This window comes from Carassius gibelio, chromosome B25 (genome assembly GCF_023724105.1).
Source record: "Carassius gibelio isolate Cgi1373 ecotype wild population from Czech Republic chromosome B25, carGib1.2-hapl.c, whole genome shotgun sequence".
In the NCBI taxonomy this organism is placed as follows: Eukaryota; Metazoa; Chordata; class Actinopteri; order Cypriniformes; family Cyprinidae; genus Carassius; species Carassius gibelio.
In genome coordinates, this window is record NC_068420.1 from 6,635,118 (window position 1) to 6,654,049 (window position 18,932).

At 33.9% G+C, this 18,932-nt stretch overlaps 1 long non-coding RNA gene across 1 annotated transcript; it reads left to right on the forward strand.

Moving 5' to 3' along the window:
• Positions 1–9,450: 9,450 nt before the first annotated feature.
• On the forward strand, positions 9,451–18,724 carry LOC128014575 (uncharacterized). The gene is made up of 4 exons (XR_008183582.1): positions 9,451–9,510; positions 9,645–9,712; positions 14,522–16,528; positions 17,442–18,724. It is a non-coding gene; the product is annotated as an uncharacterized LOC128014575 (long non-coding RNA).
• The last annotated feature ends 208 nt before the right edge of the window (positions 18,725–18,932 follow it).

Below are 18,932 nucleotides of genomic sequence, written 5' to 3' on the forward strand. Positions count from 1 at the left end.
TATATATATATATATATATATATATATATATATATATATATATATATATATATATATATATATATATATTTCTTTTTTTTTTTATTATTATTATTATTATTATTATTGTTGTTGTTGTTTTAATTCATTAAGTGTTTATTTTATTTTTATGTGATGGGAAAGTCACAATATTGTTTTCCACTTTGATATAAAATATGAGTTTTGTGTATTACCAAAACACATCCTATCATTATTATTATTATTATTATTATTATTATTATTGTCGTTGTTGCTGTTGATAATAAATTAATAACTATTTAAATATTGCAATTCATATTATTAAACATTGTAATAATTATTATTATAGTTTTGTGTAATTTATTCATGTTAATGTAAACGCATGCCCTAGTATGACATGCTCTGGATGTGGTTTGTGCTACACACGATGTCAGAAAGCCCAGTGTAGTTCAAGCGAGGACAATATGGGACTAAAATATGTGCATGCTTGAGTGTAGGTGTGCGCTAAACACGTCCAAGTCTCTTTCATCAAACCTGTTCCAGAGTTTCAGTCCAATTCTTCAAACGCTGCTCTTCCTTGAAGTGTCACAAGAGAAAATATTCTTTTTCATGTTTTCTCCTCATCTCGCTGGTAAAGACCCCATGGTTTATTAGTAAGATGTTCTTCAGAGCGGCCACGACACGACTGTCCATCTGGGCCGGTGAGGATAAAAGTGCCATCTGTAAACACCAAATCAAACATGCCTTTCGTTACACATCACACGAGCTGCATACGCAAGCGCTCAGCGACAGAAGTGTGTGTGGATGGGATCTGGAAGCTGTGTGTGTCCTAAATCCCAGACTTCCTGATGTATTGTCTTCGCTAGTTTGGCTGCAGGAGATGTTTGTATTTAGCTCCCACACCAAGAATCAGCCAGATTTACTTCTAAGGTGGCGATAAAACTATTACTCAGGGCCTGTTCATTTTTGTGGCTTGTTAATTTAGAGTTAATTGTATTTGCTTAACTAGCAAGCCGTGAATACGCCATGCTGAGATTGTCTCATTGTTCCCGGCTGGAATATTTGCAGGGAAAGAGTTTTTACCCCAAGAAAAGGGATTGTGTTTTTATTTGTATGCAGACATGTGCTTTCTTCAGAGAGAGAGAAGAGTCGGTGCGAACGCTGCGTGTGATGTCTTCACTCTTTAATGATCTGAAAAGAACAAAATCACCAAGGTTTTTCAATAACTGTTTCACACAGCTGTTGCAGGAACATTGCCGTCATCCAATGCTTGCTGTATATTTAGTTTTAACAGGCAGCATGAAAATTATTTACCGAATCATACATTTAGAGAAAATATAGTTAGTATAGTAAAATGTATTTTTTGATAGTAACATAAATATCACATAACACATATTGCATACATGATATTGGCCTAAAACCTTTTTGTTACAGCCTATAAAATATAAAATATTACAGTAAACTATTTTAAATTATATTTTATAAAATATAATAAAATACACTACCGGTCAAATGTTTTGTGTCTGTAAATCAAATGGTTTTGATTCTTTGGGCTCAGCAATAAATAGAATGAATAAATAGATCAAAAAAGTTATATTCTGAAATATTATTATTGCAATTTAAAATGAATCTTCTTACTATTTAATACATTTTTAAATGTTATTTATTTCTGTGACATACAATTTATTTAGGTTCTTATTTAGGTTTACCATATAGAATTTTGTTTTTTACTTGTCACATAAATATTGCATACACAATGTTGGCCTAAAGCCAATATTTAATATTTTTGAATGCTTCGAAACGCATAAAATATAATATTTAAAATATACTATTTAAAATATTACGGTAAATATTTGAATAATACTTTATAAAAATCTATATACACTACCATTCAGGAAAATTACCCCAGATTTTTTTATATTTTTTATATTTTTGAGTTTATGTTCAACAAGCCTTATTTTTATTTATTTATTTATATGATACAAAAATACCATAATGCTAGCAGTTACATTTTGAATATTATTATAATTTAAATTTAGACTTTTTTTTCATTTATTATTATTATAGTTAATGTATTACTATTATTTATGTTATTTTATATGCATATACAAATGTATGTATTTTATGTATGCATATTTATTTGTATATATATATATATATATATATATATAATATTGCACACATAATACTGACCTATATCTTTATTTTTGAAAGCTTTAAAAAATACTTTCTTCCAATAAATCAAAAATATGAAATATTTGATATGATATTTTATTCTCACTACTAAAGTGTGATAACTTCACTCTTTAATGAGTCACAGGCAGCTTTTCAATTTCAGCGGCGAGCGCCTGGATCATAACTCTGTCTCTGTAGAGAACTTTCTAGTGGTATTTTTTTGCAGGGTAACCTTTGTGCTCATATCCCTGAAATCCAGGCGGATTGGAGCGGTGCATGCTGGGAACGGCATGTCTGTCAGAGTGCCTCATCGCCGCTCTCATTATTAAGGGCTGATTAGAAATTTGTGGTCACGATTAAATGTCAGCGAAAGGTCAGGGATTGTTATGCAAATATAGAACACAAAACGTTGCCTGCGTTTGGCTCACTTCTTGAGTCCTGTCATCATTCAGGATCGGCCATCTCTGTGCGAGCGGCAAATAAGGCAACATATTTCTCTCTATTGACTGATAAGTGGCTCTGTATTCATCTGATCATGTCTCACACGGCTTCGAGAGCTCCCGTTGTATTACAGACAAAGAACTGTGGGTGGATGGAGACACACATGTATATATATATATATATATATATATATATATGACATTTTCTTTACACTTTTAATCAATTGGAGACTTTAGATTTAAATTTTGAAATGGTGTTTTAATTCAAAAAAAATTATATATGGTTTTGTGGAGCATGATTTTAGACCAATGAGGTTTCACAGTGGGCGGGGCTGTAGAAACTGAAGACAGGTGCTTTGATATAAGACTGAATGAATCTGTGCATTGAGTCTGTACATTTTTCCTTTAACAGCGTATTGTTTAGACAGCTGAGCTTTGGTTTCCTTCCGAAACAGTCATGTTTTTAATCCTGTTGACACATCTGCACATCTGTGGGCTGATCACTGATATGTATCCACTCTACAACGGCTGTTATGTGTATCAAGTGGCGTAATGTAGTTTGACACTGTGGCCCTACGCTCACATTTCCGCTTCTGGAGTGGGGCGCGGGAACCCTGCTTTCGTGCTGTTGAATACATTTTCTCAATTACCCAGCGTTAAATGAAGTGAGCACTGAATTGAATATGTAAGAGTATTTGATAGTGAGAGTAGCGGTTAACAGGTTTACATTATAATGTTGTCCTGGATGTACTAGTAGCCTATAATGGATTTTTTTTTAACTAGTCTGCAAATGGAATATACAAAATAGAGTTTGAATATATTAGGAGAAATCTGTCTATAAGCATTCCCATTTATCCCAATGGCCAGACTTTCTCTCCTTAAAAGCTGATGGTATTTTAGTTTTGGAAGATGGTTTTATCCTTGACCTGGGATTCAAACATATGACCTTCACATTGCTAGTGCCACACTCTTGCTGTTTGAGATTGAGTTGAATTTAAATGTATGCATTTGCTGTAGATGCTTTTATCCAAATCCACTTAAACGATTTTATCAGTTCTTGCTTGCCTTGGGATTCAAACCTGTTACCCTGTTGTTTTTAGAGCCATGCTCTGCTGTTTGAGCTATACAGAATTGTATTTGATCCTACCATTGTGCATTTGGTAGAAGATTTTATTAAACTGACTTAGAATTTAAACACATTTTTCAGTTCTTCTTTGCCTGGGATTCAAACCTATGACCTTGGCATTGCTAGAGCCGTACTTTGAGATTGAGATTTGTTTTATTTTATTTTAAATGTGTGCACTTGATAGATGATTTTATCCAAAGCCACTTACAGTAGCACTGAAACAATTTTTATCAGGGGATTCGAACCCATTGTTAGCACTATGCTGTGCTGTTTGAACTACAGAATTTTAATTGATTTTACATAAAAGCATTAGAAGATACTTTTATCCGAAGCAACTAAGCTTTTAAACATTTAAGTTCTTTCTTACCCTGGGATTTGAACCTATGATCTTGGCATTGCTATTTTGCATCTAAGATTCTTGGCATGTTTTATTTTATTTTTAATTAAATTTATTTTATTTTGGTTGGAAAATGACTATGAACTGAACTTTTTTTTGTTAGGTTTATGTTTTACTGTCTGTAGGTTATTTGCCATTTGTCATGTATTTTATTTTACAAGTTTTTTATAACTTGATAAGACTTAAATGAAATATTAGGACAACTGTTCTTAAATTATAAATGTTTTTAATGGTAAAAAATACAAACTGGTATTTTGATGGTTGATATTTTGTTCTCCATAAGAAGAAAACCATGAGCCATTACCATTGTGCCTTTGAGCAAAGCTCTTAACCCCAGGTTACGCCAAGGGGATTGTCCTTGTAATAAGTTCATGGCATTGCTCTACAGTGAGAACAAGTGAAAGTCATGGAAATAAATTATATTCTTCTTCGGGTCTGTGACCTGAACTTAAGTGTTTTAGAGGAAGGGAACTCAGGGGCCTACAAGTGAATACTTAAAGGAAACAATAAAAAGTTATTAAACATTAGGGGCAAATATTAGCAATATAATTAATTAATTAATTAATTAAATTCTTAAAAAATTATATTTTGAAATCTAAATTAAAGGTGTGCTTTTACTTTAAAAATGTTATATATATATATATATATATATATATATATATAATTTTTTTTTTTTTTTTTTTTTTTTTTTACATGCTAAAAATGATCAGTATGTGACATCATCATTGTCAGCAATATAGTGGCTCAACCAGTCATGCGAGTTTAGGGCTGAGCTCTCAATTTCCCCAGCCAATGGAAGAAAGGGAGAGTGTCTGGGAAACATGTTTGAAAATAGTCATTATTTTTTGTTACATTCAGTCTTGTGGTACAGATTTTATTTTATTTTATCATCTATCCTTATCTTTTTACTGCAATACGAAGTTCATTAAGGCATTTGGAAGATGCATTTATCCTAAGCTATTTACAGCAGCATTTAAACTCATTTTATTAGTTCTTGCTTGCCCTGGGATTCAAACGACCTTGGTGTTGTTAGCGCTATGCTCTGCTGTTTGAGCTCACTTTATTTTACATTTGTGCATTTGGAAGAAGCTTTTATCCAAAGCAACTTAGCATTGAAACAAATTTGATCAGTTATCAGTTGCCCTGGGATTTGAACCTATGACCTAAAGTGGTGCTCTGCTGTATGAGCAACTGGATTTAAATTATTTTGTTTTACATTAATGCATTTGGCAAATACTCACTGTAGCAGCTACTTGCCCTGGGATTCAAATATATGACCTTGGTGTTGATATCCCCATGCTATGCTGTTTGAGCTACTGGATTTTATTTCATGTTGTATTTTAATACAAACCTGAAACTCTTTCATACTTTTTCCTCAACAGAATTTTCTCAACATTTACCATGAATCAGCCTGTTATGAAAAGGACATTCTGGTCATTTATAAAGGCAAGAGAAGTCTATATTTTGGTACATTCTGTATATTAGTTGTCAGATGCAGTGATCTTTTGAATAGTTGTCTGCTACATTCACTTACAATTGGGGAGGAAATAGGCTCCATTTGCCTTGTAAGTGGCCTGTTTTGGCGACATGCCACTGCTGATCTTGTATTCTTCAGTTGGCACATTGTTGTACCAAACTGCTTAAATGCTTATTGCATTAGAGATGAAAGAACGTCCTGTGTCCAGCGTGCCTGTGGAAGTCAGCATAATAAATAAAAAATATTATGCCAAGCATTTGGCCTCCATACTGCTGTAAAATACATGAGCTGGGTTTCATTTGTGAGTTTTTTATTTTTTATTACCAGTTTAATCAACAGAATTTGATTGATGAATTATTTTGCTTAATTACACTTAGACTCTGTAGTTTCTCTATTTTACTGAGAGTTTTTTTTTTTTAAAGTAACAACAAGTTAAACATGAAATTTTGAAGTGAAAAAAAATTATTAATTTTCTTTTAAAAATATTCTTAAGTAATGTTTTGTTTACAATGTATAAAAACTCATTTTCATTTAGTTGATGTGCTAAAATATCTGAAACTAACCGAAAAATAAGAACTATGTAGACATATAAAAAAAAAACTAATGAAAATGACAAAAACAGAACAAAATTACTAAAACTTAATAAAATTAAATATAAACATTAAATCTAAAGATAAAAACTCATTCAGAATATTAATAATATATCAGTGATTCTAAAATAACACTGATCTGGATATAAAACTCATGTTAATGCCAGGTTTGCCAATCAGGCTTAGATTTTTGACCTTTAATGACCTTTACCTATAGCTTGTAAAAAAAAAGATTGCGCATGTAAACATACTCACTGTTCATATATTTTATTTAATACTGGAGACATTCTAATTTTTTTCATGAAGGGACATTGTTTGTCATGACGTTTGCTGAAGCGTTACAGTTAGTGTTTACTTTCTGCCCAGTTCTTGAACTTTCGGCATGAGAGTGTTTGCTGAGGCTTGTGTGTTCAGTGTGTCATGATGCTGGACGTAACAAAGTGTCTGAATGCGTTCATGCATAAAACCCCTCTGTACATTAGTACACTACACTAGAGAGTCCACAGACTGCTGTGTGTGTCTGTGTGTGTTTGAATACTGAGAGAATATGACACACAGAGATCAGGTGACTGTTGAGGGTCATTGCTGTTAGTCATTTTCTGTTACAGCTCTGTGGTTCGGGGTTTTTCCATAATTCTGTGGGGAGTTCATTTTTGTTACGCCCTGAATATTTCCATTCTTTGTCCTGTGAGTTGGACACTGGATGGCACAACATTTCTAGTCCTGCAGATAAAACCTGGTGTACTGCTTCGCTGTTAATAGAACCTTCTTAATAGAAATGAGGCTCACTGTATTTTTAAACACTGATCAATTTTCATTCTTTTTTTAATATACTATTTTCCTCCCAAGGATTTTCAGTACTAAATAATATCTATTTCTAATAAATATTCAGGCGTCTCGGGAGACAAATTTTGACATATCTCAATTAACTAGTGTTATTTTAGGCAGACAAGAAATATAAAGTGGCTGTTAAAAATAGAAACGCACACATCCGGCCCTGTGTTAGATATCGGCCAGAACGATTGATCTTATAAGGCAGCATAATATTGCTGCCAACTATTTGGAACGGCGTCGTGTCTGGAGCGCGCCTGTGGTGCTTAAAAATGCTGTGTAGGTAGGCAGCTCGGTTGGTTTGGAACGGAGCCATTCTCTCCTGTTAGATGTCTTTGAGGAAGCAAATAGGAGACCAAAGTGACGTTTTGTTGCACTAAATGAAATGAGAATGACAGTGGAATATATGTTCGCTCCGGCTCGCTCCTGAGTGCCACTGACATTTCCAGCGGATGACGACACAGATGGTACTGAAGCCGGTGATTAGTCTCTGCACGTCTCTGCATTTACGGCCATTTCAACGGTAAATGTCAATTATCATTGCACTTCTATTCATCAGCTAACCTTCACTTCTGCATACGAGCTCTCTTTATCTTTTCACTGCCCGTCTATATGACAGTGTGAGTTCGCTAGAGAGTTTTGAGAGTTCACCCCAAACTGAAAGTTCATTTTACGTACCCTTGTGTTGTTCCAAACTTGATTTTATACTGTCTGTGGAGCACATAAGGTGAATGTTTGAGAAAAAAAAAAAAAAAATCCACTTTGATGGAAAAAGAATCATGAAATCATTGACCAAAACTCATGAATTGCTGTTTTGATTTAGATCTTTTTAATGAATCATGAGTGAGTGAGTGATTCAGTCACGATTTGTATTTATATGGTTAATGAGTTCATTTCACGGACTCGATCCAATATACAAAAGTGAATGTATGAAGCTGTTTTTATTAATAATAATATAAGAGTAAATGAGAAATGGGCCTGTCAAGCACTGAAAAACAGTTTTTTATGGGAAAATGGTGTCATAAAAGTGGTCCATGTGACTGTATTCAAAGTTTCAAAGATTTCATTAAATAGATTTGCATGAGAAACTGACTAAAACTCATGAACGAATCACGAGTCAGATCTTTTCTTTGAATCAGTGAGTGAGTGAATCTGAGTTAATGAGTTCAAGCTTGTCAAGCACCAAAAAATGATCATAAAAGTGGTCCATATGACAAAGTTCAATTTTTTTTATTCAATAGTTTTGTCTGTGGATTAGAGTGAAACTCGTGAACGAATATGTGTTTGAACGAAAATGTGTTTTGAGTCTTTTTGATGATTCAGTGTGTGGATGATTCATACTGAAATGGCCTTTAAGTTTAATTTACTGGTTCAATCAGATTGCAATGAGAATATAAACAAATAATTCAGACTCGTTTTTTGAAGAAATTCAAAGAAATGCTGGACTTAAAATGATTTATTCAGGAAACATATTCATTTGGTTCTCAGTCTCAATGATTCAACTGTGTACCTCTGAGACCAGAACATCGATTCGATCGGATCACAATACGATTTTCAGTGAATATCAACCTAAATTTCAGTCTGTTTCTCGTCGTATGACATCCTTAATAGTCTGTAGTAGGTCTCACTGCACATTCTCCTGTCTCTTGCTATTTATATATTTAAAAAATATATATTAAATAATATTATTATTATGGCAATGATCCCCAGTGTCAGTCTCATTCCATAAACTTTGATAAACTGCATGTGATGTATTAAATTTTTTGAAGAAAAGAGATTCATTTATTCATTTTCATTCATTTATTATTATCATTATTATTGTTGTTATTGTTATTATTCAACTTTATTATCCAAAGGCAATGATCCCCAGTGTCAGACTTATTCCTTGGCTAAACTAAATGTAATGCATTTAAATTTAAAAAGAAATGTGAATATTAAGTTATTTATATATTTGTTCATACATTCATTTGTCTGTTTGTTTATTTATTGTTACTGTTATTAATTGAACAAAGTATTTTTTTAAAGGTAGTAGTCCCCTGACTATTTATCTATTTATTTATTCATTAATTCATTCACTTATTGTTACTATTATTAACTGAACAAAGCATTTTTTATTTTATTTTTTGAAAGGGGTAGTCCTCAGATTGATTATTCATTATTTTCACCAAACTACATTCTTGTTTATATGGCATAGTTCCCGAGAGTTCACCCCTAAGCTACAGTTTGTCTGCATATTCTGCCTTTAGCGCAGGAATCAATATTATGGTCTGATGTAGGGAGAGTTCAGAAAGGAGGCGTAGTTCAGCTAGAAATCGCCCGCCTACGCTGCTTATTCCTGGCCCGTGCTGTTTCTAAAACAAATAAAAGTCTATTTCTGATTCACTCAGAAAACAATAATCCCACTCATGTGAAGCCGAGGCTTTTCCAGGGAGGATTCATTTGAGGGGAGAGGGATTGTATTGCTCTCCGTCTGAGAGGTAATTAATTTCACTTCCATTCATTTGTCTCTTTGCCTGACATTTTAAGCACTGACAATGATGTGGAGTTTATATGGATTAATACACGGCTCATTCCCGTTGTGGCATTAACCTGCTTTTGTGTATTATCTTAGAAAAACAGACCCGAACGCGAGCGCGGCTGACCCACATCATTACCCTGAACATGTACAAATGTTTACAGGTAATCTCAACTTAATGTGACATCTGATATTCATTTACACGAGAGCGGCCTGTTTACTGTCCTTCACGAGGAAGCACAAAACAAAAGACCATTGTAATATTTAATAAAGATGCTTGTGTTATCAGTGTACACACCATTTACTGTCTATATTAGAAAACTGAGCAAACGTTAAGGACTAAAAGCTCTTCCCATGCTAAAATGGCATGGCAGGTAAAATTTAAAGGGATAGCTCACCAAAAACGTATAAAATGACTTATAAAATCTTAATTCAGATTGATTAGTTTAACTGGATTGATGAGCTGTCAAAAATCTGATTAATTTGGTTCTCAAACTCAAGTTTGAACCACTGTGACCAGATCTTTGAGTCACCAAATCGGTCTAATTCATTTTATGAATCATTCAAGCTGGTTTTGTGAACTGAATCAACAGATTTATTGAACAGCTTGACTGATTCAGTTCTCAGTTGGTCATCATACTCAACTGACAGCTGCTGCCCCAATTACTTAGATTAATTAGCAAAACACCAATTTGTGTTTCAAATAAAAAATGTAATGAAAAATCTTTACTCATTTAATGATCTGTTCATTCGACTTGACTCAAGAACATTTAGTCAGCTAAATCGATCTGATTTGTGAACATCATGAATTATTCCGGGGTGCTTTTCCCAAAAACATTGTTAGCTAACTATGGTGGTAATGGTGGTAATTGTTGGTAACAACAGAACTTGCTTTTGGGAAATGCACTCCTGATTGGCTTTTGTAAACTGAATCAACAGATTCATTGAAAAGATTCATTAACAGATTAACTGTTCACAAATCGGACATATTTACTTGACTGTTAACCATTGTCAGCGGATTCATGAATAAATTATTCAGGCAGTTTTTGCATATCATATCAAATCAAATCAAAATTTTCATGGAAAATATTGACTCAAAAGAATGATTTGTGCTCAAATTAGATTATTTGGTTATCAAACTTACTGACTCGACTGTGGCCAGATCATTAGTTCAAGAACCAAATTTGGTCTGATTAATTTTTCAAGTAATTCAGACTGGTTTCGTGAATCGAATCAACAGATTTCTTGAAAATACTGAATAAAAAGAATGATTTGTTCATGAATGTGACTTGTTAGAGTCTCAAACTCACTTACTTGACTGTTACTACTATGACCAGATCATTGAATCAGTTTTAGAACCAAATTTGTCAGATTTGTGAAAGAATCGTTCAGACCAATTTGGTGAATTTAATCAGCTGATTAGCTGAAAATATCAATTTAGAAGATTTGTTTACCATTTGATTGTTGATACTTCTCTCGTTAATGTGTGAGACAAATAATTACTTCAATTTCATTCTTTTTCTCACACAGAATGACACTGAATTGTAACACTTTATCATTTGACTTCAGAAGACGTGAAGTATAATCTTTAAGTTTTTATTTAGTTGACTGGGACATTTTGCATTAATAAAACATTCCTGTAAATGTACCAGAATTAGCCAAAGGCTATTTTACATCCACATAGTACAATCATACAGTATTGCATTAAAAAATTGGATAGAATAAAGACAAGATACAGCCAATAACAATACAACTAGACAACTGTATACAAATACAACTGTTGTCAAGTCTGAGTACTAATTAACCAATTCTTAAGTTGAACCCTAAATAAAGCATATGTGTCTAGATCTCTTATAGTTGTCGGAATAGTATTCCATTCTTGTGCAGCTTTGACAGAAAAATCAGACTGAATAAAATTACTTTGTCTAAGCGGTATGATACAGTCTCCTCTTAATGCACCTCTTGTAGAACGATAATCAGATGTTCTAATACTAACTTACCGACCAAGAGGGGGAGAAGATAAACCATAAATAATCTTGTACATCAAGCATACATTTTCAGACTTAATCATGTTTTCCCAACTTTACAAATTATATCTTTCAGTATTAAACAATGATGATAATGTATCAATTTCTTATCGAAGACTTTAAGTGTACGTTTGTATAAGGTCTGGTTTTAGAGTCACTGAACTCACCTGAGACCAGGTGGTAAAACAGTAATTCAAGTGAGAAATAACCATAGAATACATATACATCTTAGCTGCCTCTAATGACATAATACATTTAAAATTATAGAGATTAAATTTAACCTGCTTACAATCCTTTTTTACTTGAGCTTTAAATGTAAGTTTAGAATCAATCAGTATTCCCAGAAATTTATATTGAGGCACTACCTGCAGCCTCACCCCTGACACGTAAACATCCGGCGTTTTAATAATACTGTTAGACTTAGAGAAAAACATACACACAGTTTTGGACACGTTTAGTTGTAAGCAATTGTCTTTTAACCATGCTGACACATTAACCATAGAATTTGTGAGTTCATTTGCAACTTGTGCTAGACTATTACCATGTATATAAATTACTGTATCGTCCGCATACATTTGTATTTGAATGCCAGGACATGCAAGATGTAAATCGTTTATATATACATACATAGAAAAAAGCAATGGACCCAGAATAGATCCTTGCTGAACACCAGTTGATGTACCTAGATCATTGGATCGGTGATTTTGTACTCTAACACACTGAAATCTATCTTTTAGATATGGCTCTATCCAGCTAATTGTATGTAATGAAAAATGTAAATAAGATAATTTGGACATAAAGATTCTATGATTAACGTGTCAAATGCTTTCTTTAAATAAGGGAACACAGCTCCAACTACACCACCTTTATCTAAAAATCTTTGAATCTTTTCTATAAAAAAAAACAATTTGCGGTTTCCGTTGAGTATTTTGCTCTAAAACCAAACTGCACTGGATGCAATGAAAATGAACTACAACTCAAGTAACTGCTAATCTGTTTTGCAGCTAATTTCTCCATAACCTTAGAAACAAATACTACTTGGCCTAAAATTATCAATAGAATGGGGATCTCCACTTTTAAATATTGGAACAACAATCGCCGACTTCCAAACACTTGGGAATTTTCCTTGAGAAATTGGAAGGTTAATAACTTTAGTAATAGGTTTAATTAGAGTTGAACTAGCCTTTTTGAGTATAACAACATCCATACCATATTTATGTTTGGACTGTAATACTTAATTATACTTTTAAGAAACTTGGATACTTTGAAAGAACCATTCTCCATTCACTGCAATTGCATGAAAAGCAGTTCCAAAATATCTCTTTCAGTCATATGGATTAGAGAAAACCTAACGGTGGATAAATACTGCCAGAATTTTTTGTCCCTCTTTTGAAAAGACCACACTGAGACTCTCAGCTTTGACCAATGGTAGGTTAATCATTATTCCCATTTTTTTAAATGGAACTTGTTTTTTTTTTTTAATTCTGAAACAGCCTTGCTAGGTTTGTCCATGGTCTGTGTGGATGAATAGGGGCTCTCGATGGGAGAGCATGAGTGGGCCAAACCCCTCTGGGTGTTGAGAGGCTCCTCAAACAGAGAACAACAAAAGATTAATCAAGCATCATTCTCCAGCCCAAATACCACAGCACTCTTTACAACATATGCATCTGTATGAACACTCAGGGTTATAAAAATATATATATAAAAAAAAATACTGTATTATATTTATTTGCCTTTGATTGGTGGTCAATTTCAGTTTAGTTTTGGTGGTGCATAAAAAGTTTCTCTTTATTTTAGTTTCATTTGGATCCAGTATGGTCTTAGTTTTCGACCACAAACTGTTCCATCACGATGATGCATTCTTTATCAGAAGCTGCTCCTTCTTCTCAAAATAGTACCGTCAAAGTTTGTTTAATTTGTTGAACTCTGAGCAAATTGCACTGTAGCAAGACTCCTGGGGCATTTATGATTCAGCAGCATGGATTGATTCACTTAGATCTCATGTCAGCCTCCAATAACCCCCAACAACTGCTCACTGCTTCTCCAAAGATTGCAAAGTTCAGAGCATAAAACCTTTGAAATATAATCAAGTTTTGTTAGAGGCCTTTCGGGTAAATGAGACATCTTTTTTTCTGTGATTTAGTTGTTTCATAATGACAGTGGTGCCTTTTTTTTTTTACAATTTTGCTGCGCACCAGTTTACTATTGAGTCCAGTATTATTTTACATACCGTAATAGTATTTTATTAATTTTACGTTTATGAATATTTTATATAATCTTTTAAGATTATTTTTGTTGTTGTTGTAGACATTTTCAGTTTTCATTGTAGGCTAAAAAATTTTTGGTAACACTTTAGAATAAGGTTCCATTAGTTAATGTTAGTTAATGTATTAATTAACATGAACAAACAATGAATAATACATTTATTACTGTATTTATTCATCTTCGTTAATGTTAGTTAATGAAAATACAGTTATTCATTGTTAGTTCATAGTAATTCACAGTGCATTAACTAATGTTAACAAGCACAACTTTTGATTTAAATAATGCATTAGTAAATGTTGAAATTAACATCAACTAAGACTTATAAATGCTGTAGAAGGATTGTTCTTGCTTAGTTCATGTTAACGAAAGTAGTTAACTAACATTAACTAATGGAACCTTATTCTAAAGTGTTACCAAATTTTTTTTAGTTGTAAGCTGTTTTAAAAATGTAAAAAAAAAAAAAATCATTATATATATATATATATATATATATATATATATATCAGTACATTGTCATGAAAATAAAGAAAACTCTTTGAATGAGAAGGTGTGTCCAAACTTTTGGTCTGTACTGTATACATAAATATATTCCATTATAAACTCCCATTTCTTTCTCCAGTATTTTTCACTTCTAGTTTTTTGTCTTATGTTTACGATATTGTGCTGCACTGTTTTGTGCAGGTTTGAGACACAAAGCCTCAGCCTCGGCCCCGGCTCTCTTTTATTAAGCTCTGTTGTGCTGCAGTGTCTGCGGTTGATGGATGGTGTGCCGCTCTGGCTGTAGCTGCAGTGTACGGCGCTGGCTTTTGAAGGTGCGTGAATCTCTCTCTCTGTCTAAACGCCCCCTTATTTCAAAGCGGCTTTCAAAAGCAGCATCTTTGTCGTATGTTATTATGATTTCCCCGGTGAAGGCCGACAGCATCAGCCCTCCACTCCATGAGCAAGTGTGTACGGCTATCAAAGGACGCAGCAGTGCTGGTCACAGCACCCAGAAGCATATGCAGATCCCCAGCTTGCATTGCCAGTGTTTTGACCAGGCCTATTATTGATGTCAATGCTCATGAAGTCAACGTTACATCAACATGTATGGCTTTTTCTTTATTAATCCATATCCTTGCTTATTAGGAATTATTCATCATAATGTTCCAAAGGGAAAAAAATGCTTTTATAATGCTTCAAACGACTTTCATCATCAAAAATGCTTGTATTTCAGCCAGGAGGTGCCCATTATGTTTTAAGAGTGGAGTTGTTCCTCAAAATTAATGCTAAATTGTCTTTTTGATGACTGTTTTCACCAGGTCTATTTTTGCTGTCTTTAACAGACATGTAAATGCTTGTGAAGTCTGATCTAAGTTTGTCTCTTTTTCTTTTTTAATGCATATGCCTGGTATTATTTTGAATGATTCATGCCTAGTTCTTTCATGAAACTCTAGATTGCTTAGGCTGATGGGTTCTTAATGTAACTGATGATATTCGCAGCATTAAACAACTTGGCACAAGCTGATTGGATCATGTTGCATATGTTTGCAGATTTACATTAAAATAGCTGGTTAGCAGCCACTTTAGAATTTAGCAAAGAGCTTTCAGAGTTTCTCTGAAACCCTGCACCTTCCCCAGCTCCACCTGTATAGATCTGCTATGGGTATTTATTTATTTGCTATGTATGTCTTAAATACTCACAGCCCTTTTTGTCATACGCATTGGAAGTAGCAAGTTCCTGTACTTGCTTGCAGTGTTGGGCAAGTTACTCTGAAAATGCAATCAAATTACTGATTACTGGTTACTCTTTTAAAAAGTAATCACATTACTGTTCTGATTACTTGGTAATTACTGATCAAAAGTAATTAGTAATAAGTATTTTCTCCATTAAATTGATGAAATCCCAGCATACACGCTCCCGATAAATATTTGTTATTAAAGCAACATTCAAAGAACACTGTTATTTGTGCATTATAGAGTAAATAAAGCTCAAATCTGTACATAAATCTTCTGTTCCAGATTCATATTCATAAATATAATTATTTATTGTTAATTCTTATTGAAATGTTCCTGTTCTCACATCAGACTGTACAGTATGTAGGCTATGTATGTATGCATGTATGTAAATTACTTTCTTTTCAGCTGAAATAATGAAGGCTTATTGAATTTCAACCAATAGGTGCCCTCACTGCTTTAAGTAGGTGGGTGGTTCTGCACAATTAATGGTGAATTCCTAATTTCACAACCATTTTCAAAAAATCCTGTTTTTGCTTTGTTTATGAAGCCATGCTTAAATTATAACTTGTCTTTTTCTTTATTAATGTATTTATAATGACTTATATTAAAGCTGATATCATCAAGAGTGCTTAAATATCCACCAATAGGTGCCCTCGAAGTTTCAGGACTGGGGTGGTTCTTTATAAATAATTATAAATGATCATTTTTACCAGACGTATTTAGCTGTCTTTAACAGAACCTTCAGTGCTCATAAAGTCAACATTAAATCATAACTGATGTTCTTCCTTTTTCTTAAATACATATGCCTGATCTTGATATTAATTATTCATAATGTTATTCCAAAGAAAGAAATCTTTATAATGTTTTAAATTACTTTCCTTTCAGCTGACATCAACAAGGTCGCATACATTTCAACCAATACAGTAGGTGCCCTCGATGTTTCATTAGGAATTTGGTTCTCCACAATTAATGGTAAACACCTATTTTAACTACCTAATCATGAATAAAAGTCCTGACCTATGTTTTCTTCTTCTTATTGAATATCTGTTTTCATTTGGAAATGTCATATTACCCAGTACAATGAGTCGCTATGTTGATTTTCATGTCAATTCTGTTAATTACGTTTCTGTTAAACCAGGTTCTGAAAGTGCAAGTCATTAACATTTCTTACTGCTACCTGCTGTACACGAACAGTTAATTAGCTGACTCATTGGCTACCTTTTGTTCAGTAGTTGAAGTAATACCTGGATTATGTGTCTTTTGATTGAGGGTAGGCCCTTGAAATGACTATATGACTAGCCTTGAGGGTTGAATAACAAAGAGGTTTGCTGTGAGCAAACCTATCATAATGCCACATGTCAAAGTAACAGCAACGATAGCAGAAAATTCAGAACTGGAGAATTGGTTTTCACTTCCCGAGTCTGAATTTGAATTAAATTTACCATGCCCAACTAAAAGTTTACTTGAAATTTCAGACAAGGTTCTTCTTCAAAGTTTGCCCTGACTAGTTAAAAATACCGAAATGACTCAGTCAAGCATAACCTCTCTTCCTAATGCCGCAACTGCATGTTCCCAGTTTATTTTCAGTGGCAGAGAGGCGGCTCGAAGAGCATGGCTTATCAAGCTTGTGCAAAAGTCCTGCCTCTTTCTCATGCAAGACTTTGAGGATCTTTTCATGTCAATGACATCAATCAGAAGCTGATTTCACAACCAGTCAAATCTCATTTAACTAGTTATGGTTTATGTTTACATTTTTGATAAATCATTAATTTCATAGACATACATAGGCCTTTTTATATCAATTGCAGCTTTATCAGGTCATTATGTCATTTATTATGCACATGAAACATGGTTAACTCTTCATTTTCAATCTTTTTTCACTCAGGCATAGCTCAAATCTCCGGATATTTGGCAGACCGTCCACCTTGCATGACCACCCTTCATTTGAAGCTGAAAACCGAGCTGTTTTTCAGTCCAAAAGCGACCCTCGCCAAGATCTCGCCATCTCGACAGACAGCTCAATCATCTCTCCCTCACTGAAAGCCAAGGATCTTGGCATTACACGGGATGTGGATCCGGTATACTAGCCCTGACTTCCCTCCCCTGTTATCTAGAAGATCCCAAATATTATTTCTGCGTCTGTCTGTCATTTGTTTGTACGTACGTTCTATCGTCTATCTACTGTATCTATTTATGTCTGTCTGTCTGCTGTTCAAACACTGCTTCCTGTTTTCAACTTAAAATTGGAATCTACGTGAAGTTGAATTCTCAGTGGTTCACAGCCCTAATTAACTTGCTTCCTACTTCTGGTCTAGTGTTCGAGTCCTGGTTATGCAAGACAGATTCTCAGAACTCCTCATCTAACACAGCCTCACTGCAGTCTCAGCACATTTGTCTTCAGCACTCCCCTAAAGTTCAGGTATCATTCTACGTATCATGCTATCAATGAGCATCTTCTAAATGCTGTGATCTACAGTAAGTACAGTGGAGATTATAGTGAGTGTTTAGGTTAGCTGCTCTTGAGTTCCCCACATATCTTCGTTTCCAATGCAATAAGACGTGATTTTACAGCAGAAAATGCATTTACGGAGAAATGAAATGTTGCGTTGTGGAATTGCACAAGCGTTAAGGAAGTGCCAAACTGTTCATTCCTTTTAAAGCAGGGTTCTGCTCCACAGAACTATTCATTTATTCATCGTGTAATAAAGTCGGTCTCTTCTGTGAGTGATTTGGCTTTAAAATTGTTCGGCAGAAAAGCAGGCCTCTGACAGCTCCTGCTCTAGCGCCGTGTGCATTGAGCTCCGTGCCAGAACTGGGAGCTAACGAGCCCCCGGATGATCATTAGCTTGAATGACTGTATAATGAGCCTGGAAAATATGCAGAGGTCAGAGAGGAAAGCCTCTATTAAAAGCATTATTAATCCACAAGGGTCAAAGTTCAGGATGGCAAGAGTCTAGGAGTTTTTCGAGGTCCAGTTGGAGGATCTCAATGGTCAACTGTCACAAGCTGCACTCCGATTTAGTTTCTACACAGAGCTTGCTGCTCTCTACATGCAGAGCACATACAGTGTCTCTTGAAATTTCTTTCTTTCTCTTTATTTTTTGTTTATTTGGAATGACCTACAACATCATTTTGCAGACCAGTTTCCAGAATCCTCAACATCACTTGACTTCCTGCTGCACATTAATAAATGAAAAAAATAAATGTAATAAATTTACATTTGTATTTAATATAAACATTTAATACTTAATATAGTTCATATAATGTTTATTTAATATGTCTAAATAAATGAATATGTACATTTTCAAATGCCGGATTATAACATAAACCGGATTCAAACTCTGAATGGCCACACTGAGCATGTGAAACCACATTT